This window comes from Lepus europaeus, chromosome 4 (genome assembly GCF_033115175.1).
Source record: "Lepus europaeus isolate LE1 chromosome 4, mLepTim1.pri, whole genome shotgun sequence".
Taxonomy (NCBI): domain Eukaryota; kingdom Metazoa; phylum Chordata; class Mammalia; order Lagomorpha; family Leporidae; genus Lepus; species Lepus europaeus.
Window position 1 is genome coordinate 158,157,746 of NC_084830.1, and position 11,409 is coordinate 158,169,154.

The window sequence follows — 11,409 nt, forward strand, 5'->3', positions numbered from 1 at the left end:
CCAAAGCATTATCCTTATGTTCATCAAGGCTGAAGCCATGGTTTTGATTTTAAATAGATACTAAGCTTTACACTTCCTCCATCCTTGTCCCAGTGACCTAGCATCTGCCAGTGACATCTTGTTCTATTAACAGCTTTCATCTGGGCACAAAGGATTATTTTCATCAAAAGTGTTCCTAAGATAGGGCAGGTATCTGATCTGGCAGTTAAGACACCAGTTGAGATACCTGGGTCCCATACCAGAGCGCCTGGCTGCACTCAAGTCTCCAGCTGCCTGCTAATGCACACTCTGGGGGCAGTGCTGATAGCTCAAGCAATTGAGTTCCTGCCACTCACAAGGGAGATCTGGGCGGGAGTTCTGGCTCCCACCTTTGGCCCCAACAAGGGGCCGGTGGTGGACATTCTGGGGAGTGAACCAGTGGTTGGTAGATGGAATCCCCTTCTCCCTTTCTTCCTTCCTCCCTCTCCTTTCTGCCTCTCAAATCTGAATTTTTAAAATCTTCCTGAATTAACCAGTTTCTGACATAAAGGAAATTATATCTGGAACATACTGAAAAAAGCATGTGAATAGTTAATACATGACTGGATGAATCCTGTTGACAGAGAATTCTCCACACACCTCTCATGCTTCTGCTCATCAGATGACAAGAGCCACCAACTGCCCTTTTATCCCAGACTATCTGCCCAAGAATGGTTACATAAATAGATGAGATAATGGATTAAGAGATAGAAACCATATTTTCTCACAGTGCAAAGTTCATGTGTGGACAATAAATGTAACCTCTCCCTCTAGAACTAAGGTCAGGCAGGTCCCTTTTTATAAAGTTTTATTTATTTTTATTGTATTTGAAAGATAGCGACAGAGATCTTCCACTTGATGATTTACTCCTCGAATGTCTACAGAGTGAAGCTGAGAGCTGGGAACTCAATCTGGTCTCCCAAGTAGGTGGCAGGAACCCAAGTCCCTGAGCCATTATCTGCTGCCTCCCAGGGTGAGCATCAGCAGGAAGCTGGAGTAGAACTGGCACTTGAACCCGGTTACACTGATACGGGATGCGTGCATCTTAACCCGTGCACCAAATATCCGCCCCAGGCAGGTTCTTACAAAAGTGTCCTAAGCTACGGTGTCTTCAGATACAGCACAAAGTCACTGGCTAACCAGTGTCCACCTAGGTCCCTCTGCCTCTTTGTCATGGAACATGGCAGGGAAAAGAAAACCAATGCAAACATAAAGTTCATGGAGCCTGCTGTGCTGTGAGCAATTAAATCATTTGCCTTTGACCCTGGAGTCTTATCTCATCTCAGAATCCATTGATCTATGTGAGGCTAATGCAAGTAAGGTACAATCTCAGATCCCTCACAGATCCACATTAAAAAGAAATTAGCAGGTTGTCGTGGAGAGAAAAGAGGTCATAATTCTAACCAACGTGGCATAGGAGGAGCAGACATCTGGTGATGCAGGATTTCGGTAGGCATTGCCATTAACTGAAATAGGGAGCCCCCGAGGAAGAGGGAGGCTCTTGACAGCAGCAGATGGAAAACTGGGGCTGGTGCTGTGGTGTAGCTGGTAAAGCTGCCGCCTGCAATGCTGGCATCCCATATAGGCGCCAGTTTCTGTTCCAGCTGCCTCACTTCTAATCCAGCTCTCTGCCAATGTGCCTGGGAAAACAGTGGAAGATGAACCAAGTTTTTGGTCCCCTGCACCCATGTGGGAGACCAGGAAGAAGCTCCTGATTCTGGGCTTCATCCAGGCCAAGCTCTAGCTGTTAAGGCCATTTGGAAGTAAACCAGAGGATGCAAGATACCTACCTCCCTCTCTCTCTCTCTCTCTCTCTCTCTCTCTCTCTCTCTCCCTGCCTTTCAAATAAATAAAATAAACTTTTAAAATTTTTTAAAAAGAAAATTTCAAAAAACAGGAGTGAGGTTGATAAAATTCAGTTTGATGCAAATATTTGAAGATGCAAGCGAGGACTTTTTGAGGATGCTCCAGAACACAGTTGGAAAAATCAGGCTTTGAAATTTAGAGAGAAGAGAGATTAAGATACAGAAGAGACCAACGTGAAGATGGAGTTGAAGTTTTGGAAGTAAATGACATCAATTTGCCAGAATGCGGAGGGGAGGGGTTAGGGGTAAGGGGCGGAGACTTCAGTGAGACTTCAGTCTCAGGTAGCAAAAAGGCAACAGTGAAGACAGGAAGAGGGATTGTGAGCTGTGACGATGACCCGAGGGTGAGGAGGGAGCACAGAGTTTGACGCTGCAGCAGAAACATGATTGGGAGGAGCGCTGTCTGGACGGGATTATCTGCAGTAAGTCACCACCTGGGGGAAGGGGACATGTCCTGCACCTTGGCCACAGTGGGCAGAGGGCCTATCTCATCTGTCTTTCATACGGGCTAGCCCCACTGTTTCCCAAGAGGAGACAGGGCCAGTCGGACTGAAGAGTCGGAGAAATTCACTGAAGCTCATTTGTTGATGTGTGAGGGATGGCCACAGGAGCTGCGCCCCACCATTTCTCTCTCTCTCTCTTTTTTTTTTTTTTAGGGAATGATGAGAACTCAGAACCTTGTAGAAAACAAGGTACCTAAGCTATCAGTAGTCGGATAGAAACGATGTTATCTAAGTTGCCTTTTATCACATTTCCCAGTGCCCTATGTGGACACAAGCAGAGTTTTGGAGGGGTGGTGCTTTTGCTCAGTCTGAGAAGTAACTTGTTCCACTTAATTGGTTTGGTTTTATCCAATGGGTGCTATGAAGGGTGTTTAGGTCATACTTCCCCCTCTTTGTCGTCAGCTGCTCAAAGATTTAAGACTCGAATTGTGGCCCACCTCTGACAGTGGTATACAGCTTCATGATGGGCCTTCTGAAGGTTAAATTCACTTTTCTATCATTATTTTTCCAAACTCATTTTTTTTTACTTGTACTTATTTTTTGTTCTTTATCACAGACACCTAAAAAGCCAAATTAAGATCCTTTTGCAGATAGGATATAAGTGAATGCGTTTTCAATAATGAATGCAACTGGCAAAAGAAAACATAATCACATGAATGATGAACGTGTGAAGGTCTATTGTAACCTAAGTGAATTAGAGCATTGGGATAAACATATTCCCAGATTAGATTTTTGCAGCACACGAGCCAAAGGAGAAAAAGGTTTTCATACTATGTAGTGGGGAAGTGCCAAGGTCTGCAAGAAATCTGGCTCATGCTGTAGAGAGGCATTTGCTGGCAAGTATGACTAAAACTACCGGACAACCCCAAGATGAGTTTGCTCACAACAGATAGACAAGTATCTGCAGATGTAGAGCCTGGCGTTGGCCACATTGGCAGCCTAAATATTGTCATTCCTTCCCAAAGTAAAGAACACCCATGTACTTCAGATCACGTTTAATTGCACACAAGATAGGCCCAAGAATGTTCCTTCAGGGTCCTCCATGTCATTTCCCATCTTACAAAGACTTTTCATGCTGGCATTTGTATCTGGCTAAAAATAACCAAGAACCAAGCCAGCGCCACAGCTCAGTAGGCTAATCCTCCGCCTTGTGGCGCCGGCACACCGGGTTCTAGTCCCAGTAGGGGCACCGATCCTGTCCCGGTTGCCCCTCTTCCAGGCCAGCTCTCTGCTGTGGCCAGGGAGTACAGTGGAGGATGGCCCAAGTGCTTGGGCCCTGCACCCCATGGGAGACCAGGAGAAGCACCTGGCTCCTGCCATCAGAACAGCGCGGTGCGCCGGCAGCAGCGCGCTACCGCGGCGGCCATTGGAGGGTGAACCAACGGCAAAAGGAAGACCTTTCTCTCTGTCTCCCTCTACTGTCCACTCTGCCTGTCCAAAAATAAATAAATAAATAAAAATAACCAAGAACCAATCAGCTGCTATTCATAATGATCACTGAGGGATTTATAGTAATCACTACCCATTATAGACTAACGGCATCAGGTAACAGATCTGTAGACCAAAAATATCCTCCACCATTCCTCTTACACTAACTGTGCCCATACTGTGGGCTTTCTTCCTCCTCCTTCCATCACGTGGATCAACAAGCCAGACAAGACTGTTTCTCAGCTGTTGAGAGGTCTAGCCACCCCCTTTCTGTCCTTGTGTTCCCAAAATGACAGCAGATTCAGATGATCACTTGATTCATGGAGTAGCCAGCCTCATCCTGCCTGGCACTGGGAACCGGGAAAATCAAACCTGTTTTCATAATCTTTTAAATTTTTTTATAGATCAAATGTCTCCAGAATTCCATTTTTTTAATATTTATTTATTTGAGAGGCAGAGTTACAAAGAAAGGGAGAGACAGAGAGAAAATAGAGATCTTCCTTCTGCCGGTTTATTCCCCAGATGGCCACAGTGCCTGGAGCTGGGCTGGTTTGAGTCCCAGGAGTTTCTTCCAGGTCTCTCACATAGGTGCAGGGGCCCAAGCACTTGCACCATCTTCCATGCTTTCCCAGGCCACTAGCAGGGAGCTGGATGGAAAGTGGAGCAGCCAGGACTCAAACCAGAGCTCCTATGGAATGCCGGTGCTGCAGGCAGAGGCTTAACCTACTGTGCCACAGCGCCAGCCCCCATAATCTGTCTTATTTGTTTTCTTGTGGTTCCTGTTGGCATAGCTTCCCTATTTGTGCAGCTTAAGAGCTTGCGATGGTGCAACAGGGAGAAGTCCATGCTGTACCAGAGCGTATTGGTGCCCAGTGTGGCAAGAGGTGAAAGCTACTCTCTGGGACCCAGAGATGACAGGGGGAGATGAGAAATGTTGTCCTTGCTGTGGCTGTTTGAGCTGTCACTGAGCTGTAACTAGTTTTAATTTTAATTTTTTTTAATTTTAATTTTTATTATTTTTTTTTATTTTTGACAGGCAGAGTGGACAGTGAGAGAGAGAGATAGAGAGAAAGGTCTTCCTTTTTGCCGTTGGTTCACCCTCCAATGGCCGCTGTGGTAGGCGCGCTGCGGCTGGCGCACCGCGCTGATCCGATGGCAGGAGCCAGGTGCTTCTCCTGGTCTCCCATGGGGTGCAGGGCCCAAGGACTTAGGCCATCCTCCACTGCACTCCCTGGCCACAGCAGAGAGCTGGCCTGGAAGAGGGGCAACCGGGACAGGATCGGTGCCCCAATCGGGACTAGAACCCGGTGTGCTGGCACCGCAAGGCGGAGGATTAGCCTACTGAGCCGCGGCGCCAGCCGTAACTAGTTTTAGATTGCAGTTGTGCACCTGATTTAGAACTTTCAGAGCACAGTAGATGAGTTAGAGAAGAAAAAAAAAAAAAAGATGGGTTCATTTGGGAATCAACGCAGGCCTCCCAGGAATATCTACTGCACAAGTCAGGATCAAGTTTTAAATGGAGATGGGTATTTCTTTCTCAGGATGATAAGACATTCTCTAGGGGAGCAGATGCAACAGCTGTATTTTATACAACTTCAGGGCCAGTCATGGGGAACTGCAGACAAACTGGCTTTTTCCCCAATCTCAGCCTAACAGGTAGATTTCCATTGGATTTTTCCCCTGCTATTTGGGTTTATGAAGGTGCTAGCCTTGGATTCATGCAAGATACCAGGAGTGGCACAGAGAAGCATAATTAACCCTCTACGCAAGAGATTTCCCAACTGAGTTTAGGTTCACAGACCTTGGCCAACAGACACAGTATGACTGCCAACCTGACGAGCTCAAACAAGACGGTTTCTCTCTTCTCTGCCAGCTAATCTTAAGCCACTTGACTGGTATTGCAGTATAGGTCTGGATTGTGCAGGGAGCTGGGAATGTCTTTGGCTGGGATAACTGCTGCTGGTATTATCTAAATATGATGGGTGTGTGGTGGCTCCTGCTCTCACACTAGTCTTACAGACCCTGTGCTCTGCGGAAAAGACGACATGTGAGAGAATTACAGTTGGGTCAATCCTCCTTTCAAGGCATTAGAAGGGCTTACATCCATCTAGTATAACAGCACAAGACACAGTGACAACACTCAGTTGTAACTGCTGTATGAAAGTTCAAAGCTTTTCAATAAACTCGGGACTGTGTTTTCTGTTGTAAACTTATCTCTTGGACACACAGATCCCCATGCATGGGGTAAGATTTAAGCATTCATATTTCAAACTTTATTATGAGCTGCTCAAGTCAGGCAGTGTTCTCAGTACTGAGAACAAATGAGATAAGGTCCCTGCACTTAATGGCCAGCACACAAATAAGTTATTCTATATAATCCCAAGTGCTAAGGGAAAATACCCATTTAACAGTTCTTTATGTTCTAGGCACTTTGTGTTGAATGAATATTAGCACATCTCAATTCCTAGCAACCTATAAAGGTGATGCTATAACTATCCCCATTTTCAGGTGAGAGACCTGCAGCACCAAAAGGTTAAGTAACCTAGCTATCATGGAGAAGTAAGGAATCAAACCTCAGTGGTGTCGCTCTCTTGCTTAAAACAGGTAATGGGATTCAAAAAGAGATTGAAAGCAGAGATTGGGAAGCGGAGTACTAATTTAGAGATGGTTATTGGGAAAGGCTTAGACAAAGGTGGACTTTGGCTGAGAACTTAATATGAGAAGGAACCAGTCAAACAAGAATTGGGACAGCCTTCTAAGCAGAATGGACAGCACAGACTTGGGAACTACACCTTGTCCTTGCTTGGTGCCTGAAGAGATCAAACAAGGAGCAGATGTAACCAGTCCACAGGACTCTGTGCAGAGCATGGAATTTGCTCGATTACAACAGAAATCTGGGGAGTAAAATGATCTGATATGTAAACCTGTACATTTCCCTATATATATTTCTAAATGTGTAAATGCTAGGGCCAGCACTGTGGCTCATGGGATGTAGGAGGTGGCCCAACCCCCATGAGTGATGGTTCAAGCCCCAGCTGCTCTGCTTCTAATCCAGCTCCCACTAATGCACCTGGGAAAGCAGATGACCCAAGTGCTTGGGCCCCTGCACCCATGACCCATGTGGTGGACCTGAGTGGAGTTCCAGGCTCCTGGCTTCAGCCTGGCCCAGGCGCAGTGGCTGCAGCCTTTTGGAGGAATGAACCAAGGAATAGAAGATCTCTCATTCACTCTAACTCTGCCTTTCAAATAAATAAATAAACCTTTAAATTTTTTTTTAAAAGAGTATAAATGCTTACAGAAAAGCCTGGGGAAGCATAGCGACTGATACCAGCAGTTGGTTCTAAAGATGAGATAGAAATAATGGGGGCTGGCGCCGTGGCTCACTTGGTTAATCCTCCACCTGCGGAGCCGGCATCGCATGTGGGTGCCAGATTCTAGTCCCGGTTGCTCCTCTTCCAGTCCAGCTCTCTGCTATGGCCTGGGAGGGCAGTGGAGGATGGCCCGGGTGCTTGGGCCCCTGCACCCATGTGGGAGACTGGGAGGAGGCACCTGGCTCCTGGCTTCAGATTGGTGTAGCTCCCGCCATGGCAGCCATTTGGGGGGGTGAATCAATGGAGGGAAGACCTTTCTCTATCTCACTGTCTAACTCTGTCAAATAAAAATTAAAAAGAAAAAGAAATAATGACAGTGACCAAAGGCATTTCCACATTTTCTCTCTTTTTAAAGATTTGTTTATTTATTTGAAAGACAGAATTACAGAGAGAGAGGGAGAGACAGAGCCAGGATCTTCCATCCATTGATTTACTCCCCAGATGGCTTCAACAACCAGGTCTGGGCCAGGCTGAAGTCAGGAGCCAGGAGCTTCATCTGGGTCTCCCATGAGGGTCCAGGTTTCCAAGCACTTGGGCCATCCTCCACTGCTTTCCCAGGGGCATCAGCAGCAATCTGGATCAGAAGTGGTGTAGCTGGGACTTGAACTGACACCGATATGGGATGCTAGCACTGTAGGCGGTGGCTTTACCTGCTACACCACAATGCCGACTCCACACGTTTCCTTTCTTTCTTTCTTCCCTCTCTCCCCCCCTCTCCCTCCCTCTTGCTCTCTCCCTCTTTTTCTTTATATCTCTTTTTCTTTCTTTCTCTTTTTCTTTCTTTCTCTCTTTCTCTCTCTTTTCTTTCTTTCTCTTTCTCTCTCTCTCTCTTTTTTTTTTTTTACAAGGAAATGTACCTGCATAAACGTACAAATGAAAAAGTTTCTAAGCAATCTAATTCCATAGAGGTGCCTGTATCGTATAGTTTAATTCCTCAACTATAAGCAGATGCTGCGTGGTGAAGCACACATTAGATGGTTCAGTGCATGATGCCTACGTTACAGGATGGGTCTCTCCCTTGGAAACCCCCCACAAGCAGCTAGGTGCATTGCTCAGTGAGCAAATCAGCTTAGGGCGCAGAGAAGTTGGGAACACCACAACAGGGTATGCTAAGTAAAGCCGTATTGTAAGGTTGACAAAATCCAATTTGTGAGTAGAAGTTGGCTGGTTTCTCTCAGCTGGAAGCAACTGAGAATCCTGTGCATTGCACAAGCCACTTGACAGTGTAAAGATGAGCTACTGCCAGCTTCTATCTCCCTTTACAGAATATCGCTGATGACCTGTGCCTCAGGGGAGACTGGGCTTGCCTCACCTGCTCCTTTATGCTGAGCCATGTAGGACTCAGCACCCACTTTCCCATATTTTCCAGCTTCCTGCTTACAACTCTCATTCTTCACCTCTCCTTCCAGCTGTTTTCCATTTGTCCACCTCAACGCCTTTTCTTCAGCTTGGAAACTTAAGAATCTGTGTGCAATGGACCCATGGAGTTGGATGCACCCAGTGTTCTGCTTCTGAATTCATGCTCTCACTTCCATGATTATTTGTATCCAATCATCTCGTGCCATTTTCTCCCACGTCGTGCCCTGGGTTTGTACATCCCCAGAAACCTTACCACGTCTGAAATCTCGTGTCCAGATTCCCTCACTGCATTGCCCAAGTGCTCCTCTCGCAGGATACTCCGTAGTCACCATGACCTCCTACGTGCTGACACCAATGGCTCCTGAACACTCAGAGCCTTTTCTGTCTCCCCTTTTCCTGCTTAGACTCCCTAACTCATCAGTAGGCTGCAACCTTGCTTTTCTTTGTTGCTTTTCATACTCTTAGAAAATGCACAGCTTGTCCATTTTTAAAATGGTTTATAACTTTCATCATTTCTTTTTTCTTTTCTTTTCTTTTTGACAGGCAGAGTGGACAGTGAGAGAGAGAGACAGAGAGAGAGAAAGGTCTTCCTTTACCATTGGTTCACCCTCCAATGGCCACTGCAGCTGGCGCACTACGGCCGGCGCACCATGCTGATCTGAAACCAGGGGCCTGGTGCTTCTCCTGGTCTCCCATGGGGTGCAGGGCCCAAGCACTTGGGCCATCCTCCACTGCACTCCCGGGCCACAGCAAAGAGCTGGACAGGAAGAGGAGCAACCGGGAGAGAATCCAGTGCCCCAACTGGGACTAGAACCCGGGGTACCGGCGCCGCAGGTGGAGGATTAGCCTACTGAGCCGCGGCACCAGCCTCATTATTTCTTTTTTAAGATATGAATAATTTGCAGGTTTATTTCTTCATTTCAAACAGGTGGATGTCCTAATAATCTCTTGTTATCACTGTTCAGCCTAACATGTTATTGTCCAAAAACACATTCTGATTTCAATCCTTTAAGCGTATTGAGTTTGATTTTATGACCCATCATAAGATACATGCTTGATTCCATGTATACTTGAAAAGACCATGCAATTCGCATTTTAGGGTTTTACAGTTCTATATGTGGTCATTAGGTTGTATGTACAGACCATATTATTAAGTGTTCCATATTCTTACTGATAATTTGCCTGTTTCTACTATGAGTGATTGAGAAAAATTTGTTTAAAATATCTCACTATGACTGTAGATTTTTCTAGATGACCCGTTTCCATTTTTTGCTTTTTTTTTTTTTAAAAAAAAAGATTTATTTGAAAAGCAAAGCAAAGTTAGAGACAGAGACAGAGACAGAGAGAGAGAGAAAGATCTTCCATCTACTGATTCAATCCCCAGATGGCCGCAATAGCTGGAGCTGGGCCAATCTGAAGCCAGGAGCCAGGAGCTTGCTCCAGGTATCCCATGTGGTTACAGGACCCCAAGCACCTGGCCCATTCTCTGCTTCCCCAGGCACACCAGCAGGGAGCTGGATCAGCAATGGAACAGCTAGGACTTGAACCAGCACCACATGGGATGCCAGTGTAGCAGGCAATACCTCACCTGCTACACCACAACACTGCCCCCCCCCATTTTTTGCTTTATACATTTTGAAGTTACACTGTCCTGTGATCTCCTGTATACAGTAGAACATGAGGAGTTAACAGAGTTTCCATTTACAAATCTTGGAATAATTCTCTAACTGGCATTTTACCACAAACAATCACTAAAGAACACTTGACAAACCTATCATGAGTCATAATCCCATTATTTAGGGCTAGACCTAAGACTGGCAGCCTCTGGAAAAACTGTGGGAGAAACTCCCCAAAAAGCATGGGCTACTATTCTGCATGGGCAATACAGCACCCTTCCACCACAATGAAGATTTTGACAAGGGAAGAGCGAGAGTGAGCCTGGGAGCCCTCTGAAACTAGCATCATGACTTGTAGTCATGGAAGGGGCTGGTCCAACATGGGCTGTGGAGGGCAGCTAACCAACACAGGTAGTGGAGAAGACCGTGCCAAATAGTGAGGGAAAGTTCCAGAAAGGGTAATTTGAGTTCCTTTTAGTTACAAGCCACAGCTCTGCTGGAATCTCATCTCCTTCCTTGTTGTCTATGTAATTTGAATAAATAACTACCCTAACCCCTTTCTAAAGGAATAGGTGTCTAGTGAACAGATACTTAACAGTGCTCAGCAAGTTAGTTTTCTTCATGAGGAGGGACTAGTGGTATAATCTGGACCACCACTGTGACTTGATATTCATAAACTATTAGGTATATCTGTGCTGAAGTCAGCACGGAGCTCATGGTATAATAATGAGTTTAGTATTTTGCATCTAAGTTTCAGTCTCAACACTTGGATAGAAGTGGCATAACAGGTAGCTATCTATTGCTGCCTAAAGATTTAACCCCAGAGACCAGACAGCTCAAAGTCACATATATGTGTCTTCTCAGTTTCTTTGAGTCAGAAATGTGGGCACAGCTTAGCTGGGCACCTAAAGCTTAGGGTTTCTCACAGGGCAGACAAGAACCCGACTTCAGCTGCAGCGTTTTAAGATGCACCTGGAGAAGGACCCGCTTGGAGCTCACAACAGCAGTCATAGCTGATGTCAGGTCTACCGGCTGGAGACATTCCCTGCCACACTGATAATTCCATAGCGTGGAAGCCAGTTTTGCTCTGTGAGAGCCAAGGACAGAACAAGACAATGCACCCAAGAAAGAAGCCGCAGTCTGTTGTTCTTACTGTTGTTTTCAGTCTTTGTTATTTTAACATATGGACATTATTTTCTAGAGCAGGTTTAAGTTCGCAGTCAAGCTGAGCTAGAGGCACGGAGTGCAC